Source organism: Chiloscyllium punctatum, unplaced genomic scaffold (assembly GCF_047496795.1).
Source record: "Chiloscyllium punctatum isolate Juve2018m unplaced genomic scaffold, sChiPun1.3 scaffold_319, whole genome shotgun sequence".
Classification (NCBI taxonomy): domain Eukaryota; kingdom Metazoa; phylum Chordata; class Chondrichthyes; order Orectolobiformes; family Hemiscylliidae; genus Chiloscyllium; species Chiloscyllium punctatum.
In genome coordinates, this window is record NW_027310053.1 from 22,987 (window position 1) to 41,354 (window position 18,368).

At 45.2% G+C, this 18,368-nt stretch overlaps 1 non-coding gene across 1 annotated transcript; it reads left to right on the plus strand.

The window, feature by feature from the left end:
* The first annotated feature begins 16,309 nt into the window (after positions 1–16,309).
* trnal-uaa (transfer RNA leucine (anticodon UAA)) lies at positions 16,310–16,391 on the plus strand. The gene has a single exon. It is a non-coding gene; the product is annotated as a tRNA-Leu (tRNA).
* The last annotated feature ends 1,977 nt before the right edge of the window (positions 16,392–18,368 follow it).

The window sequence follows — 18,368 nt, forward strand, 5'->3', positions numbered from 1 at the left end:
GGGCATAGGTTAAGAGTGAGAGGGGAAAGCTAAGAGGAAACCTTTTCTCGCATAGGGTGGTACATGTATGGAAAGAGCTGCCAGATGAAGTGGTGGAGGCTGGTACAATTGCAACATTTAAGAGGCATTCGGACGGGCATAAGAATAAGAAGGGTTTGGAGTGATATGGGCCAGGTACTGGCAGGAGGGACTAGATTGGGTTGGGATTTCTGGTCGGCAGGGACGGGTTGGACCGAAGGGTCTGTTTCCATGCTGTACATCTCTATGACTCTATTTCAAAGCCATTTGGATGGGATGATGACAGGGAGGGTTTGGAGGGGTAAGGGACAAATGTTGGCAAATATAGCGAGATTAATTTCGGTTGTCTGGTCAGCAGGGACGAGGTGGAATGGAGGGTCTGTTTCTGTGCTCGGCACCTCCGAAATCCTGATGAGGGACTTATGCCCGAAACGTCGATTTTCCTGCTCCTCGGATGCTGCCTGACCTGCTGTGCTTTTCCAGCACCACTCTGATCTAAGCTCTGAAATGCATCTTTCAGATTTCCATCAATCTCATACCATGCATTTCTCATACAGGTGACTTCTCCTGCCTACCGAAGGTACACCGAGCCAACACACCAGGATGTCCCATCATATTAGGCAATGGGACCCGATGTGTGAACCTCACTGCCGATGTCATATACATCTTGAAAGCCATGAGGCAGGGTATCCCCAGCTTCTGCCACGACAGAACATTGGGACACAGGCAGATTTCAACCTCACACCTTCAAGGCTGAATCTGAGCTGAGGGGGCACCTATTGTTAAAGATTTACCTGAGAATTTAACTATTTTTACATACGGTTTACATATAAAAGAACAAAATCTAACATGGTATTTCTAAAAGTATACAGACTGAACAGACAATACACTTTTATTTTTAAATATGTAATTTCAGTGGCATCACCCTGTAATCTTTTCCGATAAATTCTGTGTCGTTTGATGTAATGCTCCCCATTCACCTGATGAAGGAACAGCGCTCCAAAAGCTGGTACTAACAAATAAACCTGTTGGACTATAACCTGATGTTGTGTGATTATTTAATTTTGTCCACCCCACTCCAAATCTTTACTCCATATTGGTTACACTAACTCACGCGCAGTTCAGGTCAGTTTAGCACAATGACCCTGTTCCTCTTTTTGTGAGGTTCCCTGTGTATATTAACAGAGTTAATGGGTCCTGAGAGGATGAATACATTCTCTTTATCCTGTCAATTTAAACAGTTGAACATATCAGTTTGAAGCCAATGGAAGAGGAGATTGCCTTTTTCTGTACAATTTCAGTGCAGAACATTCAGCCAATGAACTGTCTTTGCAAAAGTGGGGGTTGAATGCGATTCTCACTGAGCAACATTAATACAGAAAACACAATTCCGAGTTCCTGTTATCAATTGGTGAAGGAACTGGGATGATAAAACCACTTGTGGTGTGGTGCCGTGCCTCAGTTTGTTAACTTGCCTACATCATAAACAGCCCACCAAGATTTCACATCGTAGTGGTGCCTGGGTATTTTACCAAATGCATGGTTGTTTCAAAATCTCCCAAGTCAGTGTTGCTCATCAGTCAACCATGCGTCCTGTTTGAGTGTCAGCCTGTTTTGGTGATCCTGGTCTGCTCCCTGGTTTAGTTCCTCCAGGGGATATTGTTTCTTCCGAACTATTAATTCAATCTGGAGTTTCCTTCCTGTGTTTGACAAGAACTTCTGCTTCTACTCCTCCTTTATTACGCCTCGTTCATTTCCAGTTTGTTGGGAATAACGAGGTGAGCCAGGAGACATGGCAGACTCGCCGGTGAATGTTGTAGTAATGGCGCAGACACCAAGAGCTGTTCACCCTAATTCTCTGCTGTCAACATTCATTCATTCCACGCCAACAGGAAATACTTCATTGCTCTCCTGTCGTTGTGGTTCACACTGTGATTGCGGTTTCTTTTCTTGTGGATTATGAAGTTTATTTAGAACTCGAAAGGATCATAATATTTGGAGGAAGGAATGACTCCTCACCTCAGGCAAAATGCCAGACACATTATTCGGAGAATGTGAGCCCAATCCCACACATGCTCCCGAGGGGGCAGTAAGCCTGTTAGCTGGTCCACTCTCAATTTGTCTCCGAATGTCAGACTTTTCAAAGAGCAGAAATAGGAAATGAGGAATATGGACAGACCGAGAGTCTGAGAATGTGAAAGAGGGTCAGGTGCATTCACAGAGAAAGAAAGAAAGATGGAGACGCATATAGAGGGAGATACTGAAAGGACCAATTCTCCAATCGACATGGCTGCTGACTGACAGAAACAAATAGGAATAAAAAGGGAACGATTAAGCACAGCCTTTCACCAGCTCCGGGTAACGGAAGGATTCTTACAGCCAACAAAGTCATTTTGAATTTTCAACATTGACGGTTGTAAGCTAATGAAAGATTTTGGTAAATATCCTGACAGGGAAAATTGATCATTTTACCAAAAATATAATACAGAAATGTCGAAGTAACTTCGCTCTGCCGATAAGAAGCATTAACTCTGTTTCTCTCCACTGTCCTACTGAGTTTTTCTATCAAATCTTGGTTTTGGTTCAGATTTCAAACATCTGCACTTCTTTGTTTCATGTTATTCTTAACAACGTTTGAGACAAAACCAATGACCTGACGGCTTCAGAAAATCGGTCAGAAATACTGTTAGCAAGATATCTTTGCAGAACACATCGCCCATTCCCTGACCAGGAATCACCCTTTCCCCCTCAGAGAGTGCACCAACTCCTAACCGTGAGATTAAAAGGGAAGGCGACAGCATTTTGGTTCATTTTCGCTGCACATTAGTTTCTCGTTGTAGTCGAGGTTTCTTTTAACACAATAGGAAAATACCATTCGGCCCATCGTACAGTGTGGCTCATAAGGTAATCACCTATTTTCGATCCAGTGTCGAGCTTTGGCACGATACCTTGTGTGTTCTGATGTTTTCAACGCAAAATTCAGTAAAGATTATCCCTGTGACCTGAAACGAGCCAACAATGGGGAGTGAGTTATACACCGTCATATTGAAGTGAAATCCCCTCGAGCAACCCATTCACATTTTCACGCATAGAGTGAGTCACAGATACACATGCCCGGAGGTTGGGGGGAGGGGGGGGGGTGGTGGGTGGGAGGGCAGAGGTTTTGGGATTATACCAACTACTTGCGCTTCTGTACCGCTCTCCACCGATTTATGACCACCCCCACCAGTCCCCCACCCAACACACACCCACACGTTTCTCCAACAAAAGGCAGCTTTAGGTGCAACTAAAGCCAGTTTTACAGACAATGAGAGACGTTGCGATGAGCTGGAATTTAAAATGGACAATTGCATCACATGCAACTTTCAAATTTGAAAACACATTGATCCGAAGTCTGCAGCTCCTCAAAATCTGTCGCACATTGAGGTGCAATACTCCCAAATTCGGGACCCACTGATCCAATCCCTGCAGTACATTGCACACAAATCAGGAAGGATTCGAACCACCAAAAGTCAGAGCCATTATCCATGATGTCAGTGGCGCAACTGCAGCTGGAGGTCCGACAGGGAGTCGATATGAAATGGAAACATGGACATCGGGGGAAACAGTATTCACAAGGTGAACAATCAGTAAAAATAATTATCGTCACTGTTTCACATCGGATGTCCCACTCCGTGAAGCAATGTCTTTCAATCAGCCCAGTGATTGCTTGAACCATGTAGAAGGACAATGACAGCGGACAGATACGATAGTGACCCCTTCAAATCTCCCTCCAATCATCTCACCTTCCTGAGTTGGGAATATGTTGGTGTTCCTTCAGTGTCTCTGGGTGTAAATCCAGGAAATCCCGCGCTTGCACCATAATGGCTGTACCTCCGTGTGAAGGAGTTCAATGGTTCACAAAAGTAACTCATCTCCTCCATCTCTGGGGGATTTAGGGATGGACAGCGAGTCCTATTCCATTGAGTGATATCATTATCCCAGGAATACGTTTCTAACAGTGGTAGGTTCCAATCGGACACCTGCAGGAGATCGGTAGTAAGTTGGGAAGTGGAGCAGGGAAGTGAAATTGACGTGAATGACAATGATGACTGGGAGGCATGAGGCAGGAAGTGAGTCTGGATCTGGTGGTGCAAGGCTCAGTGTCGCCGCTAATGGGTCAGCCTTTACTGCAAACTGTTTACATTGGCTCACACACCATTCCTGGGCAATTCATGGCAATGACACTGTTCGTCTTTGTGTGAGATTACCACTGTGTGTATTAAAGCCGTCAATACGCCCCAAGAGGATGAAAAATGTCCCCTTTGTCCTGTCAGTTTAAACAGATACAAATATCTGTTTGAAGCCAATGTAAGAGAAGATTGCCCTTTTATGTGCCTTTGCATTGAAGAATGTTCAATCGTGAAATGTCTGGTTTTGCAAAAGCGTGTTTTGATTGCAAATCACACTGAGTAATACTGATACAGAAATGTATTTCCGAGTTACTGTGGTCATGTGGTTAAGGAACTGCACATATGGCCGTCCCTTAGTTATTTCAAACCCCTCCTTGGTAACCATTTGACCATAGGGTCCAATCCCAGCTGCGCCCGCTTGTTGTATTGAAGGGTTGTAGGTTCACCTTTTATTAAGGGTCGTGTTACTGATGAAGGGACTCAGCATCCTGTTTGAGTTCGAGCCTGTTATAGTTTGGCAAACCCACTCCTTTTTCCTGGTTTAGTTCCAGCAGTGCATGTCGTTCTTCCCAACCCATACACCATCCTGGAGTTTCTTGTCGCTGTTCCAAAAGCACTCCTTCTTCTCCTCCACTTTTATTCTCTCTCCTTCATTCCAAGTTTGGTGGGAATAACGAGGTGAGGCAGGAGAAACTGCAGAAAGGCCGTGGGATGTTGTGGTTATGGCGCAGAAACCACGAGTGGATCACCCTCATTCTCTGCTGTCGCCATTCATTCATTTTACAGCATCATTAATGCTTCCATATTCTCCTTTGTTGCAGTTTTTTTTCCATTGGATAAGGAATGCAAGTTTAATTACAATAATTTGTGGAAGAAATGGTCCCTTGTATCACATCCAAGTGGCAGACGTATTATCTGTATAATGTGAGCCAAGTTTTCCAGTCTCCTGCCAGGTTCCAGAAAACCTCTCAGCAGCTCCATTCTCAAACTATCTCTGAAAGTCAGCCTTTTCATAGAGTAGGAATGGGAAATGAGGGATATTGGCAAATAAAGGGTCAAAGAATATGATAAAGGGTGAGGTGGATACACAGAGATAAAGACAGAAAATTAGAGACTCATCTTGAGGGAGACCCTGAAGGAATCAGATCTCCGGTCGACATGGTTGCTAACTGGCTAAAAACACATAGATTTTGATATCTATCCTCATTCGAGCGATAAAACTGACCACTATCCCGGCATTGTGGTCTAGAAATGAAGAACTAATCTGGTTCTGTCGTTGTGAATCATTGTCTCTGTTTCTCAACACAGATGTTGTCAGGATTATTCAGTTTGCACGTCAATTCTTGTTTTTGGTTCAGATTTCCAACATCTACATCTCTTGGTTTTCTGTTCAACTTTAAAACAGTTGGCACAAAACCGATGTCCTGCCAGCTTTGGAAAAGTGGTCAGAAATATTCTTCCCACGATGTGTGTGCAGAACAAAGCCCGCATTCCTTGACCGGGAATAGAACCCGTGTCACGGCGGTGAGAGCGCCGAATGCTGGTTACTAGACTACAAGGGCAGGCAGAAGGCGCCCTTGTATTTATTCAGAATAAAAACACTTTTGCCTTTTCATTTCTGATCAGTCTTGCTGCAGATTAGGTCCTCCTTGCCTTCGAGCTTTCACAGAGTGAATTGTAGCTCATTGTAGCTCATTGGACATCCATGTATTCCAGTCCTAGTTTCTAGTTTGGGCTCAAAATGTTATGTGTCCTGATGTTTCCAGAGCAAATATCAATGCGATTCTCACTGTGAATTTAAACGACACGACAATGGGACTGAGGTCTGACATGGTCACACTGTGTTGGAACCACCTTGAGGACCTGAACCTCATTTTTACCCACAGAGGGAGACACACAGAAACATATCCCGGGAGGAACAGATGTCTCAGGATCATACCAGCTCCTTGTACTTCACTTCCGCTCTCTGCTCCACACAACAGCTTCTCTGACAAAGGCAGCTTTAGGTGGAACACTCGCCAGTTTGACAGGCAATGAGAGATGTGGAGCAGAGCTGGAATTTAAAATGGACAATAGACCTAAATGCAAGTTTTAAATTCGAAACCACACTGATCCAAACCATTCAGATCCTCAGAACCTGACAAAACAGGACCAGCCATACACCTGTCTGACATTGAGCTGTAATAGACCCAAAAGCAACATTCCATTTGAATACACACTGATCCTATCCCTGCAGCTCAAAAAAACAGAAGGAAATAGCAACTGACAACATGCAATTGGCTGAACCATCACGTTACACTCGAGACATGTAGCATGTAAACCTACAATCGTCTGATTCAAAGTCAGATGTTTGATCTATTGCTTCACTAGCAGGATGCACACACACACGCTGGACACCTTTCCATATGTGATGGAAACATGGACATCTGGGAAACAACATTTATAAGATAATCAACCAGCAAAGATTATCCACTTTGTGTAACAGGGCCTTTCAATGGCAAAGCAAATACACTTGTCCTCAGGTACCTGCTTCTGTGTCGCCTGTTCTTCTGCTGGACGTCTCCAGCATTTTATTCACAGTCACTGCGCTGTCTTATGATGCACTCCATTGAAATGTACTTTCATACTTGGATTTAGTGTCACTTCCAGTCAAGGTCCTGAACAAATTCAGCGAGAAACCTCTGGTCATTTCCAACATGGAATTTGGAATCAGACGATTTGAACGAAGGATTTATTGGGGCCGCCCCATCACCGCAGATCAACGCCTCAAAACGAGCCGCTGTTCGTATCAAACTGTTCTGTACCTTCCTGCAGTAAATCAGGTTAGCACAGCTCCACTTTCTTCACATTAAAACCAGGGCGGCAATGTGAATTGTTTGGAAACTTAGAGAGAGAAACATTGCTGCTGAAGAAGATGATGACGTGAAGATCATACACAGAGTCTGGACAGATCAGGTCACAAGTGTTACTGTCAGCTTCAGTAGGGTCACTGGTTCGGAGTCTGAGTTTGTAATGCCCAGACCGGGATACAATTCCCAGTCAGGAAATGAAGATTTATTTCTCTTCTTGTGAGTTGTCTCATTGAAAACTAACTCCTGTTTCCTCACAGAACACAGACCCAGACCAACCCAGTGATTGTTTACATCTATCTAGAAGGACAATAGCAACAGATACACGAGAGAACTGTAACCACAAATCACCCATCTCGGACCTCGCCTTTCTGAGTTGGAAATATCTCGCTGCTCCGACAGGGCTTTTGGGTCTAGATCCTGGAACTCCCTCCCTCACAGTATCATGGCTGTACCTTGACTTCTTCCAGGGTTCTGGAAAGTAACTCAACATCTCAATCTCTGGAGTAAATAGGGATGGACATGGATTCCTCTCCAATTGAGTGGTGTCCGACGCCACGAATGAGTTTCGAACAGGGTGATTAGATTCACTATTGCACAGAAACAGGCCATTCGGCCCAACGCTGTCCCTCCTGAGAGGAACCAACCCAGACCCACTTCCTTTCTGGCTCATGCACCGAACATTTTTGGCAATTCAGGATGACCAATTCACCCTAAAACGCACAGCTTTGGACTGCGGAACGAAGCCCACGCAGACACGGGGAGAATGTGCAAACACCATGCAGACAGGTGCCGTAGGCTGAAATTGAACTTGAGACCCTTGCGCTATGAGATAGCAGTGTTAACCACTGAGCCACCGTGCGATACCTACAGCTTCCAGGTGGGCACCTACAAGTGATCGAGAGAAGTGATTCAGTGGAGCGGGGTGATTGAAATAAAATGAAAGGTAAAGCCGACTGGAAGGCTTGAATCAGTAAGTGAGAGAGTTGCTGGTGGAGCAAGGCTCAATGTTAGACCTAAAAGATCAGCCTATACTGCCCAGTGTTTGTATTGACTCACACAACACTCCTGATCCATTCACCACAATGACCCTGTTCTCTTGGGGGGATATTCCCTCTGTACATATTAACGCAGTTCATGGGCTCCAGGAGGATGATCACATCCTCTTTATCCTGTCAGTTTAATGAAGATGGAGGGATCAGTTTGAACCCAACACAAGAAGAGATTGCCTCTTTCTGTGCATTTTCACTGGGGAATGTCCAGCTGTGAACTATTCTTTTCTGTATAAGGGGAGGCTGATTTAAATTCTCACCGAGCAACTTTCAACCCGAAACAAATGTCCGAGTTACTCTGATTGAATAGTTAATGAACTGCAGATTTGGATTTGGAGAGCAGTGTCTGTGCTGTCTCTGTGGATTAATGAGTTAAAGCGCCTGGTCATAACCAGACCAGGATGGTGTCAAATCCTGGCCTTGCATGTCCTGTATATTGAAGGTTCGTTACTTAACCATCCCGTAAATGCCATTGTGTTGACCCACCATACCGAAAGAGACGGCTCAGCATCCTTCTGGTGTTTGAGCTCAGCCCATTGGGATTTCATGTTCCCACGTCCTACCGCCTCCTGTGGCCCCATCAGTCAATGCTCGATCTTTCTAATTCCACTTTTATTCTCCCTCCTTCATTCCCACTTTGTTGGGAATAACGAGGTGAGGCAGGAGACACTGCAGATATTCCAGCAATGTTGTGGGAATGGCACACACACTGCAAGATGATACCCCTCCTTTTCTGCTGTCACCATTCATTCGTTCAATTGAAGCAAAGACTTCACTTCAATCGGATAATTGGGGTGAAAGTGTTTTTGTTTGGTGGATTATGAATTCTATTAAGAATTGTAAAAGCTCATCATATTTTGAGTGAAGAGATGTCACCTTACTACAGGCCTTAGTGACATAGACTCTATCCGGAGAATGTGAGTACAGTTCTACACACTCTAGTCAGGGGCGGGGAAAGTCCGTTAGAAGGTCTACTCTCAAACTATCTCCGAATGTCAGACTTTTCAAAGAGCAGGAATAGAAAATAAGGGATATTGATAGACAGAGAGTGGGAGAATGTGGAAGCGAGTGAGGTGGATACACAGAGGAAATGATAGACGAGTAGAGACGCATATTGAGGGCGAGCCTGAAAATAGAAACTCTCCATTTAAAATGGGTGCTCACTGACAGAAAGGGGAATAAAAAAGAACAATTGAAGGCCAGCGTTTCACCAGCTCAAGGCAACGGAATAGAAACTCTCCATTTAAAATGGTTGCTCACTGACAGTAAGGGGAATAAAAAAGAACAATTGAAGGCCAGCGTTTCACCAGCTCAAGGCAACGGAATCAGCATTACACCCGGAAAGGGCGGTTGACATTCAGAAAGTTGACATTTCTCGGCTAATATAATATTCTGATAAATATGCTGATTTGCTAAGTAAAACTGACAATTACTCTAGCATTAAAACAATAAAATGCATTACTATCCTGGTTCTGACGATCTGAAACATTAAACCTGTTTTTCTCCACAGATGCTGCCAAGTCTGCCGAGTTTCTCTGTCAATTTCCGTTTCTGATTCAGGTTTCCAGCATTCACAGTGCTTTGTTTAAAGTTACTCTGTATTAAGTATGGGACAACACTTGATCAATTGTCAGCTCCATACTTCATTCCCTACTTCGGGAAGGCTGACCCCACGATTAATGGGACGAGGAAAACTCCACTTGCTGCAACAGTGAGAAAACTGAATCCTCACCAGGAGGCGAACAGGGAAAGCAAAAAGAAAAGGCACTGTGTGTTTTCATCATGAAACCGCTTTTGTCTTTTCATCTGTGATCATTTTAGCTGCAGATTAGTTTCTCCCTTTCTCCCGATTTTTACAGCGTGAATAAGACCTTTCGGCCCATCTGCAGTGTGGGTCATTGGTCTTCCATCTATTCTAGTCCCAATTCCCATAATCCTGCGTTTCTGATGTTACCAGGGTGAATCTAAATGGGATTCTCCCTGTGACCTTAAATGACCCAACAATGGGACTGAAGTTGGACATTGTCACATTATGTTGTATCACCGCCGAGGAACTCAACCTCATATTAACCCACAGATGGAAACAAACAGAGGTCTCAGGATTAGACCCGTTCATTATGCTTCACATCCGCCAGTTTCTCCGACCAGCTCACCGCAGCTGGTCAAAGAGGTCTGCAGCACAGAAAATGCCCTTCGGCCCATCAAGTCTGCACCAGTCGAAGACTGACCCCTGACTGCTTCCATCTCGTTTTCCAACGGTTGGCTCGTAGCTCCAACAAAGTCGGGATGGAATTGTTCAACTCATAATGCCTCAACTTTCTCTGGGGATTTCTGCGTGTTGTACCCTGAAAGGCAGAGGGTTGGAGATTGCCCCCATTCCCAACCTGTCTGAAATGTCTTTTTTCCCTTCTCCTGTGTTTTGTATGTGAAAGATGAAGACAGGGCGTATTCTCCCTTTTTATTTGTTGACATTACTGAATCGTAACCGGTAGGATTCCAGGCTGTGAGGGTAAAGCCCAATGAATTTCAAGTCCATTGCCTCAAACACGCATCGACGATTACAGAACCACACTATCCTCTTCATTTTCCAGGTGTCTCTCATTGTGGAGCTGAGGAAGAGTGAATCATTATCGGCTTGGTTTGAATCCAATCACTTCACAGTTTGTAAAAGCGTTACATTTTGGTGCATTGTGGGTCTGGTTGTATCATCCTGATAGATGGAACGGACATTCATTTATAACCAAGAACAGGAATTGCAAGAGAAAATCAGCAGATCTTACAGCATCTATGCAGAGAAAATCAGAGACAACATTTCTAAACTTCATCCGAACTCGGTAATCTCCCACAGGTCCTGCCAAACCCGTTCGATTCGACAGCAGCTTCTGCTTTTGATTCAGATTCCAAGAATCCACAGTTCTTTACATGAACCATTAAAGCAATGCAGAAACTTCTTTGTGGATCCTCACACGAAAGGGTTCCGATGGGGAGAACATTTTCCTGACCCCACTCGACACACGAAACTGTGCATCATCCAACACAGATGCAGCAAGAACAACCATCGCTGTCGCCCTGAAGGCTCTTGAACGAGGAACCTTTCATTTAACAGTCGAATGCGCTGAAACCTCTAACCTAACACATTGCACGATCCTCTAAAGCAGGCTGTGACTGACTTCTCACTTCAGTCTGCCCTTCCCAGAACGCCAACTGTCGTCTATCAGTTTTACATTGCCAGATTATAGACTGGGACATTCATTATGGCGACATGGGAACAGTCTGATCCCACCCACTACAGACACACCCATGTCACTGGGAACCAGCTCCCCTCCAACCGGGACCGTCTCCCTTCGAGCCTCCCAGTGTCTTGTGTGGTCCCGAGTTATTTCATTGATCTAGAGTCCAGATGAGATTTGTATTCCTCATGTACAGGAACGAGAATTCTTTCAATGTCTCCGATCAGTTTATGTGGCGTCCTCTTAAAGAAGGGGAAGGTGTCTTGGCTGTTTCTGCTCAGCCTGACAGTTCGCCCTTCTTCATTCTCCTCTGATTCCATTTCCCAAAGAGTTCCCGAAGATTCACAAAGCTGGAAACTGTGTGATACGGGTTGCGCCTTTAACATTTGTGCACCTGCCAACTGACGATATTTTCCCAAAATCTCTTCACAATCCTCTGTCTTACACCGTGTCCAGGGATGAGAAATCCCGTTTTGTGGAGAGATTCCCGAGGCTGGTGAGTTTATCTTTGGAGTAAAGATGGTTAACCGGCAATTTCCTGCGGCTGTTTATAATGATGGGAGTGGGAACGGTGGGCATGGGCACTTTGACGAGCAGGACCAAGTGTTACCCCTGACCAGAGGCAGTGAACAGAGGGACTGGGATTAAAGGAATCGAATGAAAAGCAGCACTTCTGTGCAGTACATTCACAGAATACTGCAGGAGCTCGATGGGTCCAGCAGTATCTGTGAAAAGAGAAACAGAAATAACGGTTGGAGTGTGGGATATTTCTGATTAGGAATTCGATCAGCCTGTGTCTAATCAAATAACTGGCCTGGCTTTGCTGACATGGGATTTCTGAAGTCTGAGTGAGAATGTGCCCGACAGGAAGTTGTTCAAGATGGAATCGGCAGGATTTGACCCTGCGTGGGGACACATCAATGGATTAATAACCCATCGCCTTAATCTCTCTGCCCCGAATACCTTTGCGTACAAGTGCCTTAATATTTCTCCTAGAATGGAGAGTTGTAACCTGAAACACCAGTATTTGACTTGTCCTGTCCGCAGCATGACCCCAGTATTCGCTGTCACCCTCTCTTGGTTCAGAACGGAGGAGGATGCTGGGAGATCAAGTTGAATGACACCCACATTGATGAGAGGTAAAGGGGATGGGAAGGATCCATTTTCATGTACAGAGAGCTTCATAAACACAGCAGTGCACCGAGTGTCCTTGTGTTTGACTAGCACTTACACCGCCAGCTGAATTACAGCCATTGAAGTGCTCTTGAAGAAGACTCTCCATTGGCCAATCTAATGTGTAAAATCAGCTCTAATTGGTTAATCAGATGTCAAAATATGAAATGTTTTCAAATGCTCACAGCTGGCAGTACAGAGTGTAGATCTACCTTCAGGGGTTCATTCTGCTCTGATTTACACCCAGGATAATGTGGGACTAGAGGGCCTCATCACAGCGGAAGGGGTCAAACATTGAAGACTCTGATAGGGAGGATATTCTCTCTATGAGAGGGGAGCAAATCAGTGCAATTCTTTCCAACAGAGGGCCGTCAAGGCTGAGATAGACAGACATTTAGTCAATTCACCATCAAGGGCCAGAGAGATAAGGCTGAGAAGGGGAGTTGAGGATTAAACAAATCAGCCCGTGATCTCATTGAAAACTCGCCAACTTGATCGGCAAAAAATGCTTCCAACTGCTCTAATATCTTTGCTGTCACTTGGAAGATGCTAAACCCCACTGTAAACGAAGGAAAGCACAAAGTTAGGAAGAGATGACTGCAGGCAAACGGAGTCACAATTATTTATTGCTAGGAAAATCAAACTGTCAATTTACCAGATTTCTTTGCTAAAGTGGGCGGTAGAGTTGATCAAGGGAGCTGTTGATTTGAGTGTTCTTAGATATGAAACAAATAAAGGTCAGTGACATTTGTTTTCTGGCAAAATACATGGCCTTTTCTGATGCTCACAATGAAAGAGATGGTTTCCATGAAAAGACAGAGACTAAGTCACCTGTAAAGTAATCGATGGCCAAGATATGGCTCGCGTTGTTCTATGGGACATATATGATTTATTGATTATTGTTCTCCAAACTTCCTTTACAATGGAACCGGGAGTGGGAGCGGGGAATTAAACCCACGCATGTTTTTTGCTATCTTTTATCACTCACACACAGTGTTTATTTCTTGTACATTTTATTTCACATTGTGGTTACTGCGAGTGGGCTTGTAAACTGCATCTGCTGGTGAGTTCTTTCCTCACTCTTCCTAATCTCTTCCAAAACACATTCTGCATTCTTATCTCCTGAATGAAGGTAATCTCTAACCATTGTACAAGTGTCACTAAAACCTCGGCATTTTACACGACTCTGTATGTCATCTCCCAATATTAATTGACACTTTACTGTGCTGCAATTCTGCATAATTTGAGAAAAACAAAATAGAGACTGGCGGACCTGGGTTTCCAACGCACGTTATTGCAGCTAAACCGCAGATGACTGACCACAATCCGATCATGGAAACACACACCGAACCATCAGGTAACACAGAATAAGCTCAGCACTGGAGGACATGTCAGGATCAGCACCAGAAACACAACAGAAATATTTCTCTGCGCTGCTATGGTGGATGGATTTCTCAATGAGCAATCGAGAGTCACATGTGTTCCATAAGGAGTGACGTCACACCAGGAAGTAACCAGTGTCACAGACGGTCATGTGATCCAAGTTCCAAGTCCCGGTATCCGAGACACTCAGTTCCCTGTGGATAGCTCCAAGGAACAGCCGTCCGTGGAGTTTATGGGTTAGTTGAACTTTATGAATGCAGCTCGCTAGTTGTCGGCCTGTTTCTCCGATATAGTGTTTCATGCAGTCGCTGCGTGGAATCTACACAACCAGGTTTGTACATGATGGGTATTGGGTGTTGTGTTCTGGGGAGTTTTGTCTGAGTGAGGCTGTCGGTTTGTGTGTTTGTTGTAACCCAGTGTGTTCAGAGGAGTCTGACTGTCAGTTCCCAGCAATTTATTTTAATAAAGGGGAGTATCCTTTTCAAATTGTCTGGTGGCATTTCCTCGTTATGAATTTCGTGTGCCAGATATCTGGGAATGAAATCATGGGGATATCCATTCTCGGCAAAGAAATTGTGTGACAGTCCCGAATTGTCATGGACCAGCTGTCCCGAGTAGCAATCCGTCCAGACGGCAAGGTTTGGTGAGAACAGCACAATAGTAATAGGACAGGGCAAACAGAAGGCAGACAGAGAATTTCTAGAAGCAGGGCACTCATCCGCGGATTCCATCAATAAACAGATTCTTCTGGACCCAGTCTGTAACCCCAAAAACCGGAAGCAGCGGGAATGAAACCAAATCAATTCCAACTGCCACAGGACAGCAGCGCTTCACAACAGACTCTGCAGCCCTGAGGATGGCACCCAGAAATGTGAGGAAAATGCTGCAAACCATCTTCCCAGCTCCGCCAAACATTCCAACACCAACTCCAGGAGGCACACGGACTCCACATCTTTCTGCTCCAAAACACTCCGGTATTCTCCAGCAGAGTATTGTACCCTGAACCCCCAGGACCAAGGTGAGGATGCCAACCCGTACACGGCCAGGAACGGCAGTGAGAGTGAGGGTAACAGCTGCCATTGTCGTATGGACAGCCACAAACACTCCCTTTGAAAAGGACTTTGTCCATATGAAAGTCTGTACAGCAGTATAACCCGGGGACCAAACAGACTGCGCTGGGGATTCATATTCCAGACAATTTACGGTGGGCACCGTTTTCACTGAAAGTGAGTGGGGATTGATATTTCATTGATGATGTGAAACCAGATCCTACACTGAATCTGCTCGCCGGTTTGAGTTGCTGTGGTGAAACGGTGGACAATCACGGTGTGAAACGTTGTTATCGGTCTCTGGTTTCCTTCATTCCTGTCCTGGTCAGGGAGGTTGGGGTTGGTCCTCTCCATCACATGGAGGGACCAGCGCATTGTTGACCCAATTGAATCAAGAATGGAATTGGTCATCTTCACTTCTCATGGTTCATTGTTGTTCTGTTTTGTTGGATGTTACTTGAGCACTTTCTGGGACTTGACAATGCATTAAAGCTCCAGTCTGTTTGGAAGCACGGTTTGGAATTGTCTCGCTGCCATTTGTGTGAGCAGTACATGACATAGACGACTCGCACTCCCTCAAAGTCAGCATGCCAGTGTGTCTGGCAATGGGTCCGCCTTTTCTGTTTTGCTTCTGTTCCACGCTAAGAGCTGTCAGTTTTTGGATTCGCTGGAGTGCTGAGGGGGTAACACAATTTGTGTGGTATTTTTCTTCAGGCCAAACTCCACCCTCCAGGAAAAATAGCCCAACACGCTGAGTAACAATCAGCACGCGTTTTGTTTAGCAAATGGTCTATTCAAACTGGTGTCAGCTTCTGGAGCGTCTCAGAGTTGCCAAGCACGGAAACAGACCCTGCTATCTAACTTGCCACTGCTAAACAGATAACCGAAATTAATCTAAACAATATTTGCCAAAATTTGTCCCTTATCTCTCCGAACCCTTTCAGCTGCCTTTGAAATGTTGTGAGCGCACCAGTCTCTGACACTAAATATGACAATTCATTCTGTACACACGGAAATGTCTGTGTTCAAAACAAGTGTCCCTCACATCCCCTTTAAATATTACTGTTCTCACATTAAACCAATGTTATCTCGCTTTGAACTCATGTGCCTTGTGAAAAATTACTCCCTGACTCTTTTCCCTGTCCGTCTTCCTCATGTCTTTATAAAATTCTGTAAGGCCATTCCTCAGCCCTGAAGCTCCAGGGAAAACTGTCGAAGTCTATTCAGCTTCGTGCTATTGTCCAAACAGTGCAAACCTTGGAAACCCTTTCAAATATTTTCGAAATTGCACCACGTTCGTTACTGAATGCGTGAGCTGTTCGTGCCTGAAGTGAATCGATGCTGAAACGCTAGTAATGAGATTTTGGCACACTGCGCCTCTGTGCTAGTGTGGCCGAGTGGTCTAAGGCGCTGGATTTAAGCTCCAGTCTCTATCGAGTCGTGGGTTCGAATCCCACCGCTACCAAGATCGCGGTTGTTATGCTACAGGCAGTTGAACAGAGCCACAACTCTGCGTTTTCGTTGTTGTGTTTGCCGCTGCTCAGGTCAACTCATTCCGACAGAGTCTGAAAACAGTGTGAGTCCTTGCTGTCGGGCCCTCCTCAACCCCTCTGCTTTCGGATATCTGCATATCTCAAATAGTCAGTGCATTTGGCTGGAAGTTTGCTGGTTCGAGCCCGCCGTTAGCACCGACCCTCAAGTATTTCAGTTCAAGCATTGAGACCAACCATGTCCCGACACGAGAACGCACCCGAGTCTGCAGCTGGATGTGGCCCCAATCTCTCCAAGGCCCCGCTGCCAACAGAAAGCGACTACTGCAGCTTCAATCAGCGGCTTCCTGCTCAGCCCTGGGACATAGCACCTGGAAAATCCTTCCCCAGGAACGGCTCTTCCCGTGTGAAAGGGACAACCATTCCACTTTATATTGGACACGGCTTCAGAGGATTGTTCCTGTTCTTGGAACGTTTCATAAACAAAACTCCTGTCTCGTAAATAAGAAGTGGGAAAAGTTGTTGGCAGGAAGAATAGAGAGAGTGTTGACTGTGAGGACTCTGTCTCGTCAGCAGATGGGATTCCATCTTATGGGCAAGTGGAGACAGCTTTCACTCAGAAACCGAGGTGTGATCAAACACATTCGGATCGACGTGTCCAAACCAACCCCTACACTGGGTTACAATACTGCAAGGGGAGCAGAGAGCTGGATTTCTTTAAAGGAGGGAAAGGGCGCAGCGTGAGGCTGGAACCTCCGGCCCTGAGATTAAGCATCTCATGCTCTACCGACTAAAGTAGCTTGGCCTGCCTCACGATTGATGAGTGTGTCATTTCATACTGAGCATATTTCACCCGGCATTGCAATTTACAAGGATCCAGTTCATTCCTCCCAATCACAAATGTCATCATTCACACTTTCCATTTCTCAGCTATTATTCCTTCAGAACATTATTATCTATTTAGCACTTGTCTCTGGATTTAAGACTCAATATAAATATTTGCATATTTTTATCCTCATCTTTATGTCGCTTGGGAAATCAATCAATCAATTGATTTCCCAATCAATTTCCCAATCAATTGGGAAATTCCCTAAGGAAACCCAATCATTCCTGTTTGGAGTGTAAGGAATCCCACCTGCTGACGAGACAGAGTCCTCACAGTCAACACTTTCTCTATTCTTCCTGCCAACAACTTTTCCCACTTCTTATTTGCGAGACAGGAGTTTTGTTTATGAAACGTTCCAAGAACAGGAACAATCCTCTGAAGCCGTGTCCAATTTAAAGTGGAATGGTTGTCCCTTTCACACGGGAAGAGCCGTTCCTGGGGAAGGATTTTCCATGTGCTGTGTCCCAGAGCTGAGCAAGAAGCCGCTTATTGAAGCTGCAGTAGCCGCTTTCAGTTGGCAGCGGGACCTTGGAGAGATTGGGTCCACATCCAGCTGCAGACTCGGGTGAGTTCTCGTGGTTGCAGTGTCGGGACATGGTTGGTCTCAATGCTTGAACTGGAATAATTGAAGCTCGGTACGAAGGGCTGGCTCGAAACACCAAACTTCCAGACAAACGTACTGACTATTTGAGACACAGAAACTGGCTACACATATATCCGAAAGCAGAGTGGTTGAGGAGGCTTCGACTGCAAGGGCTCACACTGTTTTCAGAGTCAGTCTGGATCAGAGGCCTGAGCAGCTGCAAACACAAAAACTAAAACGTGGCAGGGCCTGCAATGTTCATGTGCCTGCAGCAAAACAGCGGTGAATCTAGAACCCGCGACTCGATCGAGACTGAAGTGCAAATCCAAAGCCGCAGATCACTCGGCCACGCTGCCTAACAGGAAGCGATTGTCAAAATTCTCATTACTCATGTTTCAGCATCGCTTCATTTCAGTAACGAACAAATCGCGCATTCAGTAACGATTGTGGTGCAATTTCGAAACTATTTGAAAGGGTTTGCAA